General features: G+C 35.0%; 1 protein-coding gene across 3 annotated transcripts in view; it reads left to right on the forward strand.

Moving 5' to 3' along the window:
• SPRYD7 (SPRY domain containing 7) overlaps positions 1 to 18,522 on the forward strand; it is a 132,408-nt gene that overhangs the window by 20,162 nt on the left and 93,724 nt on the right. The window contains exon 5 of one of the 3 annotated variants that reach the window (XM_054701477.1): positions 7,257 to 7,338. The exons of the other annotated variants lie outside the window; for them this stretch is intronic. The gene's annotated coding sequence lies outside the window, so the exon portion shown is untranslated. The remainder of the gene's footprint in view (positions 1 to 7,256; positions 7,339 to 18,522) is intronic. 3 annotated transcript variants of the gene reach the window in all.

Below are 18,522 nucleotides of genomic sequence, written 5' to 3' on the forward strand. Positions count from 1 at the left end.
AGAGAATTCACCAGAGCCAGAGCAGGGAACAGAACAGACATACCGAGGAAATACACTGCTGAGGGGAGCAGTGGGCGTGGCAGGAGAGGTCTGCTCGCCATGTGGGACCCTCGGCCGTGGCCGGGGATCTAACCGGTGCTGCAGAGGCTGTGGGCAGCTTTGCAGCCCAGTGCTCAACCGCTGCACCACCAGGAGAGGCCCACTATTAAGTTTTAATAAGTGACAAAAGATACAAAGTCCCGCTGAAATGCAATTGTAGGTATAAGATTCTTAGACCTAACTTTAAGGTATAAAATTAGGAATGGTAAGGAAACTGATGAACTTGGATCTCAAAGAATCGGTTGTTCTTATTGACTGAATGTAAGGCATGATTGGCACAGGGTGAAAATTGAGTGTAAAGAGAATAGCAGTGGACAAGTAACCATAAGATGGATTCAAAACAATGTGTCTTAAGAAAAAAATGTTAAAACAGCATATTTATGTTCTTATAAAAACCAGTTGTGTTGCACTTCTTGGCTAGTATTCTGTTATGTATTTGTAATTCATATAAAAGAAAAAGAAAAGTCATACAAAATTTAAAATTTAAAAAATATAAATGTTTACTTTTTTTTTAAGATTTATTTATTTATGCATACAAGAGCTGGGGTACAGACAGAGATTGTAGGGGATAAGAGGATTCACCAGAGAGAGAGTGGGGAATAGAACAGGCAGACTGGCTGAAATACACTGCTGAGGGGAGCAGCAGTCGAGACAGGAGAGGTCTGCTTCGCCATGTGGCTTGCTCTCTGGCCGGCCAGGGATCGAACTCGTATTGCAGAGACTGTGGATTGCTTCATAATGTGGTGCTTAACCCCTTGCACCACCAGGGAGGCCCTATAAATGTTTACTTTTAAGGTTAACTTTGTATATAAGGAGACTATTGTTAGGGAATCTAATAATAATATACTTTATTTTTTACTGTATAAATTTGTATACTTTTGTAAAAATTATATATATAGTAAAATACCAGTTACTCTTTAGTTAATTTTTGTAAAAGGCTTAAAAAAGAAATTATTGGGCCTCCCCGGTGGCGCAGCGGTTGAGCGCTGGGTTGTGAAGCTGCCCGCGGCCTCTGCGGCGCCGGTTCGATCCCCGGCTGCTCCCCGGCCACTGGAGGAGGATCCCACATGGTGCGCAGACCTCTCCTGCCACCCGCTGCTCCCCTCAGCAGTGTGCTTCGGCCCTTCTGCCTGCTCTGCTCCCCGCTCTGGCTCTGGTGAATTCTCTCACCCTCCCGCGCTTCTGACTGTACCCAGTGCATGTATAAACAAAACAAACAAATATAATAAATAAATAAATAAAAACATGCCTCTATAAAAAAAAAAAAAAAAAAAAGAAATTATTACTCATGTTTCCATGGGTTGACTTGACACCAAGGGACACTAACTTCAAAAGTCCCAGAATGTTACTTTCACATTTTTAATGGTTAAAAAAGTCACTGAAATCTGCCCAGATTTAAGTGACTTGGTTTCTTAGTCTGTCTTCTTCCATCTGACCTTCTTGCCTTTATCTCCAATTTTCCTTTGTTTTTGATGGATAACATATTTAGGAGGCTTAGGTATATATCCTGACTTTTCTGGTATAAACTCTTGATTGAAACTCACTTCACACACAATTTCTTAGGTAATTCTTTCTCCATCTGAACAAATAAAGGTAGTCTAAAAACAGTATAACTTTATATTCACTTAAAGTGAAAAACTAGGTTTTTTGGATTATAAAACAAGAGTTTTGGATTACATGAGAATATTTCATGGCATACATGTTCTCAATACTGAATTTTAAGTGTATCTTACTAGTGAATATAGTCTTAAGTTTAGGCATATGTAAAAGAAAAGCAAATATATCGGTTGTCTGTATTTACTGTGTTTAGTGAAATTTATGCAGTTTAATTAGATCCCATAATTTAGACCATTGCTTAAAGATTAAAGAGTACCTAATTAGAAATTTCCTCCAGGTGTAATATCAACATGTCATAACACTTCTGTAGTATTCCACTGTCCTGAGCAAGGATACTCAATTCTGTGGCCCAGGGGCTGTATAAAACTAGCCACTTAATGATTTATGTATAGATTTGAAGGATACCTGAAGAAAGTATTATGTATTATGTTGATCCAGATTAAAAGTAAAATTAAGTGTTTGAAATATCAGAAGTAATGTAGTAACATGTAAAGGATATATATAAACAAAGGAACAGACATTTTTATGCCATGTATTAGCAACTGACTATCCCTGTCATGTGACAGTGCAGACAATATAGATTCAAAGAAATTTAAAGAAGAGTTTATTTGTTGCTGTTGAACACAAAGAGAAAGATACACCTTCTTTATCTAATTGTAATTGTTCCACTGGAATCTTTTCAGTTCTAATAATTTGAATTAATTTAAATTTTTCCATATTTTTCTGAAATACAAAAATAAATTTTCTCTAAGTTTAAATTTGTCAGGCTTTCAAAGAGAACATAGTTATTTTGATTATCTCACATATTTAGAAATAAAGCCAAAAAAATCTCTGAGGGTGTCTTAAAAATATTAGTGAGGGCCTCCCTGGTGGCACAAGGGGTTAAGCAATGCACTATGAAGCAATCCACAGCCTCTGCAATACAAGTTCCATCCCCGGGCGGCCAGGGAGCAACACACATGGTGCAGCAGACCTCTCCAGACTCACCTGCTGCTCCCTTCAGCAATGTATTTCAGTCAGTCTGCCTGTGCTGTTCCCCACTCTTTCTCTGGTGAGTACTCTCACCCCCTGCATCTCTGGCCTATACCCCAGCTCTTGTATGCATAAATAAATAAATCGGGCCTCCCCTGGTGGTGCAGAGGCTACCTGCAGCCTCTGCAGCACTGGTTTGTTCCCCGGGCCGCCAGCGAGGGTCCCACATGGCGCACAGACCTCTCCTGCCTCGCCCTCTGCTCCCCTCAGCAGTGTACTTTGGTAAATCTGCCTATTCTGTTCCCCACTCTGTCTCTGGTGAGTCCTCTCACCTCCCCACACCTCTGGTATGTACCCCAGCTCTTGTATGTATAAGTATCTTTAAAAAAAAAACACAATAAAAATATTAATGATAGGGCCTCCCCTGATGGCGCAGTGGTTGAGCACTGGGCTGCGAGGCTGCCCGCAGCTTCTGCAGCGCCAGTTCGTTCCCTGGCCGCCGGCGAGGGTCCCACCAAAAAAAATATATATTAATGATAAAGTTGCACTATTATCACAAGTAATAATCCCTTAAGAGATGAAATTAAAGGTAAGAAAAATGATCGCAGATTTACTGGTAATAATCTAACAGGTAAGTGAATTAAAAGTGCAGGGGAGAATGCTAGAGGAGTATCCTTAAGAAAGAGAGGATAGAATCCCAGTATACAACAGAAGAGGAAACAGTGATTTTTCCATCCGTAATACAGAGATACATGTTAGGTAGGTATTTGTGGTAGAAATAGGGGAAATTCTCTTCTGAAAGAGAGAATTTTCTAACTTCTATTTTCTGAAATAGATGTGAGAATGAAAGGAAAGATATTGTAAGTTTGAAGGGAGAGGAGATTTTCTACAAAAATGAGTTCATCAAAGTTGACAAACAGCTTTTGAACCAATTTTAGATACAAAAGATATATAAAGTGAAATTATTTCTGTTGACAGATGACATCTTATCTGTAGATAACCTCTGATTTCTTTTTTTTAAATGTTAAACAAATAAGTAAATTAAGCAGAGTTGCAGGGCGCAAAATCAACTCTCAAAAATCAGTTGCATTTCTACACATAGGAAATTGAGAAAACAATTCTATTTACAGTAATACCAAAAAAAATGCTTAGGAATAAGATTAACCAAGATTGCAAGAAGCTTGTACACTGCAAATTATAAGACTGTTAAAAGACAGCAGTATGGAAAGACATTCCATGTTCATAGACTGGAAGTCTTAATATTGTTAAGATGGCAGTGCTACACCTAAAGTGATCTACAGATGAAAGCAACCGCTATCAAAATTCCAATGACGTATTTTACAGAAAAGCCCATCCTAAAATTCATGGGGAATTTCAAGGGATACCAAAGATCAAAAACAGTCATGGTAAAAAACAAAGTTTGAGACCTCACACACCCCAATTTCAAAACTTACTACAAAAACCATGGTAATCTATGTGTATTGTAAAGACAAAGACCAATAGAATAGAAATAAACTCTTGCTTACATAGTCAAATGATTTTCAACAAATGTGAAGACCTTGAAAGGTTGTTCTTATTGAAAGAATTTGAGTCTTTTCAAGAAATGTTAGGAAAACCAGATATCCACATAAAAGAGAATGAAGTTGGACACTTAAGCTATATATGAAAATTTAAATGGATGAAGGACCTAAACATAAGCACATAAAACTGTAAAATTCTCGGAAGAAAGCCTAGAGGGAAAGCTTCATGACATTAAACTTTTCAGTGATTTCTTGGATAGACAACAAAAGCACAGAAAGCAAAAACAAAAAAGACAAATTGAATTTCATCAAAATTTAGAACTTTTATGTATCAAGGTACATTTCTACAGAGTGAAAAGGTGACTTACAGTATGGGAGAAAATATTTACACATTATGTATCTGCTAAGGGATTAATAGCACACATATATAAAGGACTCCTATAACTCAAAAAACAGCCCAGTTTTAAAATGAGCAAAATACTTAAACATTTCTCCAAAGTACCCAACAGGCATAAGGAGAGCTGCTCAGAGTCCCAACTCATTAGGGAAGTAATAAGTCAACACTACTTCATACCCATTAGAATGGAAATTACTTTTTTTTAAGTTCAAGAAATGTGTTGGCAGGTATATGAAGAAATTAGAACTCCTTTTTTAATGTATACAATAGCTGGGGTACAGGCCAGAGGCGTGGGAAGGTGAGAGGATTCACCAGAGACAGTGGGGAGCAGAACAGGCAGACGGACCGAAAGCACTGCTGAGGGGAGCAGCGAGTGCGACGAGAGATCTCCTGTGCCATGTGGGGCTCTCCCTGGCCGGTGGGAATCGAACCGGCACTGCAGAGGCTGCGGACAGCTTCACAGTGCTGTGCTCAACCTGCTGCGCCACCGGGGTGGCCCAGATCTCTTATATTGTTGATAGACATGTAAATTGGTTACAGCCACTGTGGAAGAGAGTTTTGCAGTTCCTCAAACATTTAAAGTGTTACGGGATCCAGTGATACATTAGGCATATTCCCAAAATAAATATCCCAGAACTCAGATATCTGTATGCCATGTTTATAGCAGCACTAATTATAATAACCAAAAGATGGAAACAATCCAAATATCCCTAGACAGTAAATGGCTAAAAGAAATGTATGTATATACATATCACTGAATACTGTCCAGACTAAAAAGGAAGAAAGTCTGAGATAGATAGGTAGGTAGGTAGATAGATAGATAGATAGATAGATAGATAGATAGATAGATAGATAGATAGATAGATAGATAGATATAAAGCACAACATGAATGTACCTTGAAAAAGTTATGCTAAGTGAAATGTCAGCTACAAAAGAACAAATACTGTATGGTTCCATTTATATTAGATACTAGTATAGGCAAATTCATGAGGAGAGAAAGTAAAATAGTGGTTTCTGGGGATGTAAAGAGAAGTTAGTGTTTAATGGGTACAGTTTCAGTTGTTACAGATAAAAAGTTGTAAAGATTAAGGGTGGTGATGGTTGCACAATATGAGTATACTTAATAGCATAGAATGACGATTTTAAGTGGTAAAATTCTTGCTATATGTTTTTGATAATTTTTTAAAATAATGAATGGCATTTTCATTATGGTAAAGGTTTGTAAAATTTGTTTCATAGTAAATTTTTTTTAAGTTCATCATACTCAGTTTCGTTTAAAGAATATGTAACTTAGCAAATAAAAAGGATTGGAATTTTGACGTATTGTTCATTTGATTTTGGTATAATCATTTATATGTATCTGTTAGTGCAACAAACAATATGTGGATTTGAACAATTGATAAATTTGTCTTATAGTTTAAATGATTTTAAGTTCTTCTGAGAGGACTGTTGGTACAGTAGTGTACCATCTTGGCATTGGCCTGGCACATGATAGGTGTTCAATAAAATACTTATTAAATGAAAACATATAATATATTTGAAAATGTCATGTTTATAATTTTCTCTGGAAAGTGGATGCAAGGGACAATGCTAATGCATATGTTATGTGTCTTGGTGTTGCAAATAGATTCATTTTGGTTACATATTTTAAATTGTGTAGAAACTTTAGACAATAATGAGTAATATATAAAATACAGGTTTCTCAGATGAAATAACTAGATATATATATATATTTATTTATTTATTTTAATTTATTTATACAAGCATTGGGTACAGTCAGAAGCGCGGGAGGGTGAGAGAATTCACCAGAGCCAGAGCAGGGAGCAGATCAGGCAGATGGACGAAGTACACTGCTGAGGGGAGCAGCGGGCAGCAGGAGAGGTCTGTGCACCATGTGGGACCCTCACCCGGTGGCCGGGGATTGAACCTGCGCTGCAGAGGCTGCGGGCAGCTTCACAACCCAGCGCTCAACAGCTGCGCCACTAGGGAGACCCTAACTAGATATATTTTTAATGGGAAAATATTTACAAAGTATTAATGTGAAGTATGATAGTTGTGCTTGGTATAAATAATTAGATATAAAGGGAGGGGCAAGTTTCAGTACATATTACCTTATTCTAAAACAGAAATAGTGTAGTTTTAGCATAGTCATTTTACTGATGAGACAGCTGAGGCACAGAAGTTGCAAGAGTTAGAGTGGCAGCAGTTTTCTGGTATCTTAGAGATAGAAGAATTTTCATTACTATATCTGACTAAGTGGAAATTGTATAGAAATATACTTCCTTGCCTGGTGAAGAGTTTAAACAGGTAAGGGACAGGAGGATCAGAAGCAAAAGGGGATCCTGTTTTATTTCTCATTTCTGAATGCAAAGTTTAACTCATCTAAGTCTCCATATTCTAGAATTGCTTCTTTAATAAGGTGATGTCCAAGTCTAAAACAATAACATTATAGTATGGAGATAAATGTTGAGGATAAAATAACATTTGGCTATTTAAACAAATTAACAAAATTGGTTTATTTTGTATAATTTTACTTGAGTATTAAAATATTCCATGTGACTTCTAGTCTTTTATAATTGCATTTTGTTAGCTTGAATTTACTGAAACTGAGCTCTTGAATGTAATTTCTTCTTTTTCCCTTGGCATGAAGTCTTAACATTTTGATGAAGATGTCTTTTGAAAAATGTATGGCAAGGAATGAAATTCTGTTTGTAAATTATGCTTTCATCAAGGTAAAAAACAAATTTTATTCAATTTTTGTTTGTAAAATAAAAATAACTTCATATATTTAATATAGTCAGAAGCTTGATTAAGTAATTATGTTGACTTAAAACTGATAGAAAAATGCTTTTCTTTTCCTCATATATCTTAGGTGTTCCTAATACATAGCAATGTCTTTGGTTTGTAGTAGGCTTTCCTTAATTTTTTTATGTAGGAATAAATTTTAATAAATAACTTAAAAGCTTCTAAAAAATAACTAATAATGCAAATTGTATTAGTGTTAAAATCTTTAATCATGGGACTTTAATGTATTTTATCTTTTAGAAAAAACATTTTGTGTCCTTAGGTGCTAATGTGTGTTTAACAAAACAAAACCTTGGAGTAAAGTAGCAGCACATAATGGTTTGTGGATTTTGAAAAGGTGCAGGCCATATTGTGCTGCCTCAAAAATACAAGGATCTGATCTTCTGAAGAATATACATTTCTCTTTATTATGAATATTTTGATAGTGATGTCAGCAGTGCCTTAGCAGCACGTAAATATTGGCGTTAAGATTCTAAAATTATCTCCAGTATTAACTGTGCTGCTGAAGTAAGGTTGACTATATTCTACAGTTGTATTTTACATATACTTATATTACTAATGTATTTTCAATTTTATGATACTGTATTTCCACATTGACAATCTTATGTTTAGTATAAAAATATAAAATTAAAAAAATAAGTGAATACTATTTGTATGTATTTTGTATGTTAAAATAGTTTAATTGCTATTTAATAACTGTTAACTGTCATCAAGAGTTTATTGGAAAAGTTTATATACCATCAAATTATTTTAATGCACATCTGTATTCAATATAAATGAGATTTTTAAGATTAAAAAATTGGTTTTCCTTTTGTTAAATTGCTTAGTTCACAGATAAATGTACATTATAAAATACACATTTTAAACAACTTAGACAATTTTAGTAACATTTCTAATTATTTACTTCTAAGGGAATGGGGAACACATCAAAACATGTGAATTAAATTCCTAAAATCCTGAGTCTCAAAATGTATTTAATTCATAACTTTAAAGGTAGGAAAGACCTTACAAATAATCAACCTAATCATTGGATAGCTCAGAAAAAAGGTACTCAAATTAAGTAATATGCTGCATATGATACCTTAGAACCTTAACCTTCTTTATTCTAACTTTATACTATCATATTGTTTTTTCTTGTTTTTATTTAAAAGTCTTTTTTTAATCCTTAGACGAAGACTGTTTGACACAGTCAAAAATAAGAAGGCCTTATTTGGTTGTTTTTGTATCCATTACTTAAGAATAGGAACAAAAAAATTATTGCAGTTGTTAATTTTATAGATGCAAATATAGTCAGAAATTTCAATGTAATATTTGAAGGAAATGTTTTCTTTTTCTTCTTTGTTTGTTGGTGTGTTTCAAGTCATTAAAGTAAAAATTGATTTTTTAGGATAAGATGTTTGTGCTTGTGTAGTGTAATACCATTCTTCTGATTTTATTGCCTTCAAGGAATATATTACCCTTTTTAATTATAACTAGGTAGACTGCCCTACAAAATAAAAGTTTTTTAATGAATTATTTCCAATTATAATTGTCTATTTTGGAAGCCCTAAAAGTATTCAGATGTAATTTAAGGAATTGTATTCAAGGATCTTTTATTTAAATTCAGATTTTAAGATAAAGAAAATATTACTTAAGATAAACTTTTTATTTCTAAGAACAATCTCACTTTTTTCCTGCAAATTTTTTTCCTAAAATAAGGAAGCAATGTATGTCATATGTATATATATGATGACTAGAAATAAATGCCTGCTTTTACATGAGAATAATACTGCCTTGGTGCTTTTAAATAGCATTCATCAAACTCTAAACCTGTTTATTTTTTCATTTCAACCATTTTTTGAAAGATTATACCAAATAATGATAGTTTCTGTTTCCACTAAAAATTTTTCAGTATCTAACACGTAGATGCCCATTCAGTATTTATTTAATTAATTACAAAATGGTTGTCCAGTATTTTCCATAACAACCAGGAGGTTGATTTTCTTTTTAGCCTTTATTTTCCTAAAAATATTTCGAGTCAGATTTTGGAAATTTTTATTTAATCTACCTTCTAAATGACAAAGAAAAAAACCCTGCATTTTACAGCATACTAGGTGAATCTTTATGACTAGCTGCACCAAATGTAAAGGAGGACTATTTGGAGTTAGAATGGCTAAATGAAAATTTTAAATATTTGGATAATTAAAAATTAAAATATTTGGATAATTTTAAAAATGTGGGAAAACTGTTGAATTGAAATTTATTGTAACCTTATGCAACTTCTCTTATTTAGAGATGAGGAAATAGCCTATGACTGTCTAACCAATCACATTTTGAAAACACCCAAGGACTGGAAGTTTTACTTGTAGGAGTTGATACGCTTCCATGTTTGTGAGCTGCTTTGAAACACTTGAGCAAATAGTAAACTGAAAGTTTTCCCTTTGATGTTTATCTTAATTTTGACTATTTTGCAAAGAAAAGTTGTTTTTTTCCATCTAGTTTGGGGAAAAAATCCTAATCTTTCCATTCAGGTTACTTTTTAAGTTGATGCTAAGTAATTCTGTATTGAGCATCGTAAATCTGTTACTTGGAGTATGGACTGAGGTGGAGCTAACTCAGAGGACTTCAGGCAAGTATCCAGAAGGTAGCCAGAGGAATATTTTAATAATGTGGTGATTCTGTTTGTGTCCTACATTCAAATACAGATCACTTAAGACCACACAAATTGATAAATGGTAGTAGACTTGAAATTTTAGCTGTTGACTAAATTCCATATTTAGCATTGAAAACTTGGTTGTTAGGAATTATAGGGCTTTTTAAGACAGTATCATTTCTGATACACAAGTAGCCATAATTGGATTAGCAAGTATACTTCCATAGACTGATTTCTCTTTCAATTAATGTGTTTATCTAAAAGTTGACATTCATTTTTTTTTTTTTGCCACAAATGGCATGAGTTTATCTTTTTTTTTTATGAATTTTATTTTTATATTCCCCATACAATTGCAACCCCCTTATTTTGACCCCAATCCCTCCCCTCCCGATGCCCCACCCCACATAGAGTGTCTCTGGTTCATAGTTGTTTGTTGATTTTGATTTTCACTTTCTTATAGTTATTCATTTTCCTGGTCCCTTATTTAAGTTTTCTAGATTCCTGCTATGAGTGAGACCATCCGGTATTTTTCTTTTTCTTTCTGGCTTATTTCACTGAGCATGATCCCTTCCAGCACCATCCATGTTGCTGCAAATTGCATGTGTTTATCTTTTTTGAATGCTGAGTAATATTCCATGGTGTATATATACCACATCTTCTTGATCCAGTCATTAGAAGTTGACGTTCTTTATCAAATTTTTTTCCCTTTTGCAGGTGGACTTACCTATTCATGGAAAAAAATTTATTCTAAGTATTTTCATTTGACTATTAACAAAAAAAGGAGAAAAATTAATGTCCTAAAATTTAACGATAGATGTGATTGTAGTAAGTATGTAGACATATTCCTTGTATATCTGGGAGAAGAAATTAGAGACCATTATCAATATTTTCCAGCTACTAAAATTTTTATTTTCTTTTTCAGGGGATTTGTTACAATTTGTTTTATCACCCATAGTTTGAGCTCCTTTAATGTATAATTCTCCACCAGAAATTTAGGAGTTTATATTCTTTACCTAGTTTATTTGTAAAATATACCCTACAAATTTGAGGGGTTTTTACTGTGTGCAATGAAAAAAATGTTAGCAAAATAAGTTTTAAACTTACATTAAAATTACTGTTCAAGGTGACAAGTTAATTGCTGTTTTTTTTTTTTGTGTTTTTTCCATTGAAATTAAATTCAACATTCATAAATTTTTGTTTCTTGATTATTATACATGGAATTCATACTAATGTACTTAAATTAGCATGTTGATGGTATAGGTCTGCCTTAGTCCTGTTGGATTTTGAATACTTTTTTATTTTGTATTAGACATTTGTATTCTGAAGAAATGTAAACTGCCTGAAGATTCTTATTATTTATAGTTATCTATATAGGGTTAGATTTTGATTGAGAAATTCTGAGAAAAAATTTTAAGACATTCTTACACTAATTATTCATCAATTTGATTAACTTATTAACATTGTATGTATCTTTATTTTATAGTTTTGTTTATAATTTATCTGCTTAACATGGGTTATTCTGTTACAGCATGAAATATCTATTACTCAACTAAGAGTACCTTTAGGAAGTGGTAGAAACTTTAAATCATCCCAGAGTTTGACTGTTTACACATCTCATCATTATATAATATTTGGAATGCTCATATTTATGGAACTAACATTTTCCAGAATATGATATCTGATAGTAGTACCATTAAATAAAACTTTTTTCCTCTTTGGACTTAATGCATCTGATAGTAAATTATAGGCTAATGTTTTTTTATTCTATTTAAGTGCTGAAGATTAGCAGTGAACAAAGCATAACTGAGCCAAATGGATCTTAGACTCTTGTGAGTGAGGCATAGGTAACAGAATAAACGAAAACTGATAGCTACTATATGTGGTATGTAAGTGCTGACAAGTTATGTGTGTGTGAGGTGGGGGAGCAAAGGAAATGGAAAGGATGGGATAGAAGGTGTTTAGAATGCAAGGGATAGACTCTGAAACTGAATGATTTTTGTGTTTCCTTGTAAATACAAGGAACAGTGGGTAGCTATGATCAAATGTATAAGAGGGAGAGTGGTAGCTTAATGGAAATAAAGATTGTTATAAGGGTCAGATCTTACGGTGATTTAATCTTTCAGTTTAATCTATGGATTCATATTCTGTACTTCCTGAGAATTATTAATATGCCTTACCCTATTTGATCTTTTTATGACTTTTCATTCAGCCTTCCTTCTGAGACCAACTAGAATATAAACAAAATGTTTGAATTGTTGGTGGGTTGTATGTAATGAACAGGTTTTTACAAACTGCTTTTGTAACTCTGCAGTCATTTTCCACTTGATAAGATTTGTCAAAGCTTATGGTTCAGAGACACTGAACTTTCTCATGTTTGCCATTTTTCTAAACAAACCATAGTCATCTTTGATGACTCCATTCCTGCAATTGCTATCACAGTTAAGTTCTTTATTACTTCTTGCTTAGCTTACTCGTCAGCAACTGAGGAGTTCTTACCCTTTGTTTTATTTGCTTATTTATACTTCTAAAACAGTTTGTGCTTTTACGGGATAAAATCCACATCCTACCTTGTACCTCATGATGATCTTGCCCCAGTCTTCATAGTTTTTCCATTTTTCTTAAAGAGAAACTAGTCCTAATCTGTTTTTTGTTCTGTGCCTTTATACCATTTCACCCCACCCCCATTTCTCCCCTACTAATTCCTATAAAAAAAAAAAATTTAGTGTTTTGCGAGTTGAGTAGTCTGCAGCATTTCTTCACCCTTCTGTGGTATGAACAATGTATATTTGTAGGTCTTTACCTTTTTCTCTAACACACTTCTGGGATATAACACTTTTGTCATTAACTGCACTTCATTGTTATATACATATACACATATATACATATATTATTAATATATATTGTTCATATATTAGCAATATGAACAAAAATTTTGAGAAATAAAATTAAGAAAAGCAGGTGGGCTAAGACATCTGGAACTTCAAAGCACCAGCCTAAATACAAAGTTCAAATAATTAATTCCTCAGTTTGTATGAAAAGCAATATAGATACCACTTTATCTGTAAATAGGTAAATAGGTAGGTGGGTAAATAGATATCACATATAGTTAAGTGTGACCAGCCATAATGTATTTCTAGAATTGTAGCACATTAAAAGAATAATATAATTCATTTATTTCAATTTTCTGATACTGTAAAAGCAACTATAATATACTTTCAAGAAGTAATCCTTGTGTTTATTGTAGTTATAATATTAAAATTGTAGAAGGGTTTTTAAGTGTATAGTAAAAGATTGGTTAAGTAACATGCTGGGAGGCCTCCCTGGTGGCGCAGGACTTAAAGATGCAATGCTATCAGGCTACCACCAGCCACCTGTGAATGAGTTCAGTCCCCCTGTCAACCCACATAGTGCAGCAGACCTCTTCTGTCTCACCTGGCTGCACCACCTCAGCAGTGTATTTCGTGCATTTGCCTGTTCTGCTCCCCACTGTCTCTGGTGGGTCCTCTCATCCCCCAAACCTCTGGTCCACACCCCAGTTCTTGTATAGATAAATCTTTTAAAAAAATAAACTAAAAAAGTAACATGCTGAATGAAATACTGTGCAGCTATTTAATGAGCTAGAAAATTTTTCATGATTAAGTTTAAAAAGAATGACCAAATAGAATGAACAGACTCACCTAGAAGAAAATGTGCTGATCCGTTATTAGTAATTTACTGGGGGGGGGGGGATAAAATCTTTTAAGGATGAGGAGGGTAGATCTTATTTTGATTGTAAATAAGCGTGATTTTGTGATTAGAAGAAAGTTTGCCACTTTTTCAAAAAGAAAGCCTTGAGAGCCTCACTGTGGCATGAGTTTGATCTCCAGCCAGGGAGCTAACACACATAGTACAGTAGACCTCTCCTGTCTCTCCCGCCACTCCCTTCAGCAGTGTATTTCAGTAGATCCGCCTGTTCTGCTCCTCACTCTGTCTCTAGTGAATACACACACACTGACACCCAACATCTCTGGCCTATGGATAAATAAAAATAAATCTTAAAAAAAAAAAAACTTTGAAATAATGCAGTTTTTTCCTGTTGAAGTATCTTTTTTTAAAATCGAGAAAACATACATCATACAAAGAGATTTTATTTGTGCCTCTTGACAATATATGGTGATACACATAAAAAATTAAGTTCACTACTAAAGTCTAATTCTTTTACCATGCAGTTGTCCCCTTTGTAATACTGTATACACTCCTTTTCCCTTCTGGTACCACTAATTGGTCTTAGGTAGAATCCAAAAAGTTAATTTTTTTTTTATTTAGTTCATCTCTTTCTCCATATACTACAAATCAGTGAAATACCATGAGAAGCAATCATTTAAAGCCACATAATGACCCCTTTAGTAATCTAAGTGGAAATACTGTTGGATTCAGGAACTTTAGAAGTGATAATAAAGAATTAACTATCTTGGAAAGAACTGCAGATAATTTTAAAATCATCTTCAAGGGAGCAATGTATTCTGTGTTCTCAAAGGAGTGTTAAAAAGAAATTCATGAATCACTTGAATTCTTTGAGAGGTTTTGCTGTCATTTTCCCCCGCTTTCACCCCCCAAAAGGTAAGAATATGAAAAAAATCTTTACTATTTTAACTTTGAAACTACATTAATAAACCATGTAAAGAATAAAAAATCTGGCTTCTTTTGCAGTGATATTTACTAGCACAATGAAACTGACTTTTAAGTCTAAAAAGTAAGGATTTTTCTGTTTAATGAGTTTAATTCTTCCTGCCGTGGTAGTAATAGACATAAAACCTTAGAAATGGCCAAAATAAATTACTTAAAAATCACACTTTTATTGTCCAAGGGCAATTATTATCCTTGTAGTATTCCCTTCAAATTTAATATTTGGATCATTAAGTTAATTTCTTCATTCCATTACTATGCTGGGGACCATATCCCTTCTAGAGAGGAGATATGGGGATATGTTTCTGGCTGAAATTTTTTTTCATTTATCTATACTTTTAATAATTCATAATACTTAACTGTAGAAATGCTTGAAAATTCTTAAGATATCTAGTAAATTGAAGCATTTGAGAAAGATGTCTATTATTTGCCTGTGGCTACCACTTCTACCACACCTGCTTATTACCAAGGATACTATTACATAGTGGGAGAAGCATTCTGAGGCAGGAGAGGTTATTGAAGAATTTTAAAGCAGAAGAGTAAGAAAAAATACTGATTTATAACTATGTTGCTCAAGATTTGCTCAGAGAAATTAAGACCAGTATGTGAAATTTTGCCGAGGGGCAGGGGGGAGGGGTTGTGCCTCAGTTATCAAATTTACTGAAAAACAGGTTTCTAGTCAGCTGTTCTGAGATTTTTGTCATAATTTTGATGGGGTTTTGCGTCCTTTTTTAAAAAAGTAGGAAAATGCCCCAAAACTTTAGATCCGTAATTGATAACCTAACAGAGTATCTCTTAAATTAATGATTCTTAAATGTACTTGACTCCAAGACTCAAGGTATTGGAGGTTTTGAAGGTACAAATTCTAAAACCTACATAGTTATAACTTAAGGGAAATTTTTTAATTTTATAATGCTTCCTATATTCATTAAACTAAATTTCCTTTTTAAAATATAAAATTCTTCAATACACTCTTATTTTCAACCATACCAAATGATCTTGATCTTGGTTTCCAGATAACAAAGTTGGCTAAATTAATTTGGAATTTAGGTCATTCGAACAGATTTTGAGACACGTGAAAATTCACTTTTTAAGGATAACATTGCTATATGGTAATAAACACTTGTTCTCCCCAAGCATTGTTAATTGCAGTCTTAGTGTGTTTAACTCATATAAGGCCACATATGTAGAGTGTGGATGTGAACCAACTAGAAGGAGTAATTGTAGATCTTAGAATGCTTGAAATAATAAGAGCAGTGTTAAGACTTGTTGGTTCTGTGTTGCCTGGAGAGCAAAACTAGAGAAAGGTTTCAGGTGTGCATATATATTATCTTAAGCAAGGACTTCTGCCAATGATGGATGACTGCATTATGGAAACTGAAAGCTCTACCAAGGACTTCCAAAGTTATGAAATAAAAGGAAATTAAGACTTGAAGACGTTTAAAATTAAAACCAAAACGTCAACTTGAACAAATACTTGCCTTTAAAGATGTAAGGACATTTGTGCTAACAAAGGATAATTTTGGGGGGGGGGGGAATTCTGGATTTTTTTGTTTGAGGACATTTTTTACTGGAAATGATAATAGTTTAAAGGTTTCCAGAAGCATATTTCACATCTGAGAGCTATGAGTACTGAAAATATAGTAGATTTGGAACATAATTTTTAAATATTAAAGCTTTCATAAATTTGCATGTTTTCAAGGATTATTTGAAAACTCAGAAATTCATAATACTGGATCACTAAGATTTTCTCTTAAGACTTCAGAGGAGAATAAAATTAAATAATTTGGATAAATATGAAGGAATCAATTCTGAGAAATCCTTAATACAGTTTTGATTTAAGGAAAGTTGAATTATAGTGTCATGGGGTGAGGAGAGTTTATATACTAGGTTTCCTGAATGGTAGTACGAGTGCAGAGCCATAGGTTGGACTTCAAATTATACCACTCTTGGGATTCTCTCTGTAAAGGAGAGGAATTTAGTTTCAAAGTGTTCCTCCTCTTGCCAAGCACCTAGTAGATGCTTATTGTCTAAATTGTGTTCTAGGAAGATCAGTCTCTGTAAGATAACAATTGGTTCAGTTAATTCTAGCATCAAATATAAGAAATGTTCTATAGTATCATAATTGAGGCTTTGTTAAAACATTGTTATGACTTGGCTGAGAAGATACTTTTTATAACATCTCAACATAGGTGCCTCAGTTTTTTACATTCAAGTACTTTCTGGACTAGTTCTCTTAAAAAATACACAAAATTGGGCCGCCTCTGGTAGTGCAGGCGGTTGAGCATAGCACTGTGAAGCTGTCGGCAGCTTCTGCCGCGTAGGTTCAATCCTGGCGGGACAGCGAAAATCCCACAAGGCACGGCAGACCTCTCCTGTCTCACCCGCTGCTCTCCTCAGCAGTGTATTTTAGCCAGTCTGGCTGTTCTGTCTCCTGCACTGTCTCTGGTGAATCCTCTCACCCTCCTGGGCATCTGCCCTGTACCCCAGTTCTTGTATGCATGAATAAATAAATCTTTAAAAAAAAAAATACACAAGGGCCTCCCCTGGTGGCTCAGCGGTTGAGCGCTGGGCTGTGAAGCTGCCCGCAACCTCTGCAGTGCTGGTTCGATCTCCGCAGGCGAGGGTCCCACGTGCAATTCTTTTTTTTTTTTAAGATTTATTTATGCGTATAAGAACTGGTGTACAGGCCCAAGGTGGGGGTGAGAGGATTCACCAGAGACAGAGCAGGGAACGGAACAGGCGAATTGACTGAAATACACTGCTGAGGGAGCAGTGTGTGGGTCAGGAGGTCTGCTGCACCATGTGGGTAGCTCCCTGGCCAGGGATCAAACTCATGCTGCAGTGCTTGCGGATAGATTCATAGGTTACATTTTAACCCCTTGCGTCACCAGGGAGGCCCAATATACCAAAAAAATTTTTTTTAAGATTTATTTATTTATACAAGCACTGGATACAGTCAGAAGCACGGGAGGGTGAGAGAATTCACCAGAGCCAGAGCAGGCAGAAGGACCGAAGTACACTGCTGAGGGGAGCAGCGGGCGGCAGGAGAGGTCTGCGCGCCACGTGGGACCCTCCTTCGGTAGCTGGGGATTGAACCGGCGCTGCAGAGGCTGCAGGCAGCTTTGTAACCCAGCGCTCAGCCGCTGCGCCACCGGGGAGGCCCATGTTGATTTTTTTTTTTTTTTTTAAAGTGCGTATGGAAACCAAGCGCTAGCTGCTGGTGGTGATAGAAATAATTACAATAACATCTATCCTTTGCAAATAATCACTGATAAAATCCTTTGACAGACATGTTTACACTTAATACCCATTTAATTCTCGTGAGCACACTATGAAGAAGGTACATCATAACCTCATGTTACAGGTAAGGAAACTGTCACCAGGCAATAGCATACCTAATGACACATAACTAGGTAAGGGAGGGTCAGGATTCAAGCTCAGGTGGTTTGATTTGTTAACAAAGCTCATGTGCTGATAATTAAAATCTGTAGCTTATGTCCTATAGCTAACAAGGTAGAGAAGACAAAGTTTCCTTACAGTGCTAACTTCCAGAGTCTTATAGATAGGTTTGTGGGCCCCCCTTGTGGAGCAGGCTGTTGAACACCGCAATGTGAAGCTGTCCGCAGCCTCTGCAGCGCGGGTTCGATCCTGGCTGGCCTGTGAGAATCACACATGGCGAGGCTGACCTCTCCTGTCACGCCTGCTATTCCCTTTAGCAGTGTATATCGACAGTCTGTTTTGTTCCCCGCTCTGTTTCTGGTGAATCCTCTCGCCCTCCCCGCACATCTGGTCTGTACCCTGGTTCTTGTAA

The sequence above is a fragment of the Talpa occidentalis genome, unplaced genomic scaffold (genome assembly GCF_014898055.3).
Source record: "Talpa occidentalis isolate TD23 unplaced genomic scaffold, MPIMG_talOcc4v2.1 talOcc4.5, whole genome shotgun sequence".
Taxonomy (NCBI): domain Eukaryota; kingdom Metazoa; phylum Chordata; class Mammalia; order Eulipotyphla; family Talpidae; genus Talpa; species Talpa occidentalis.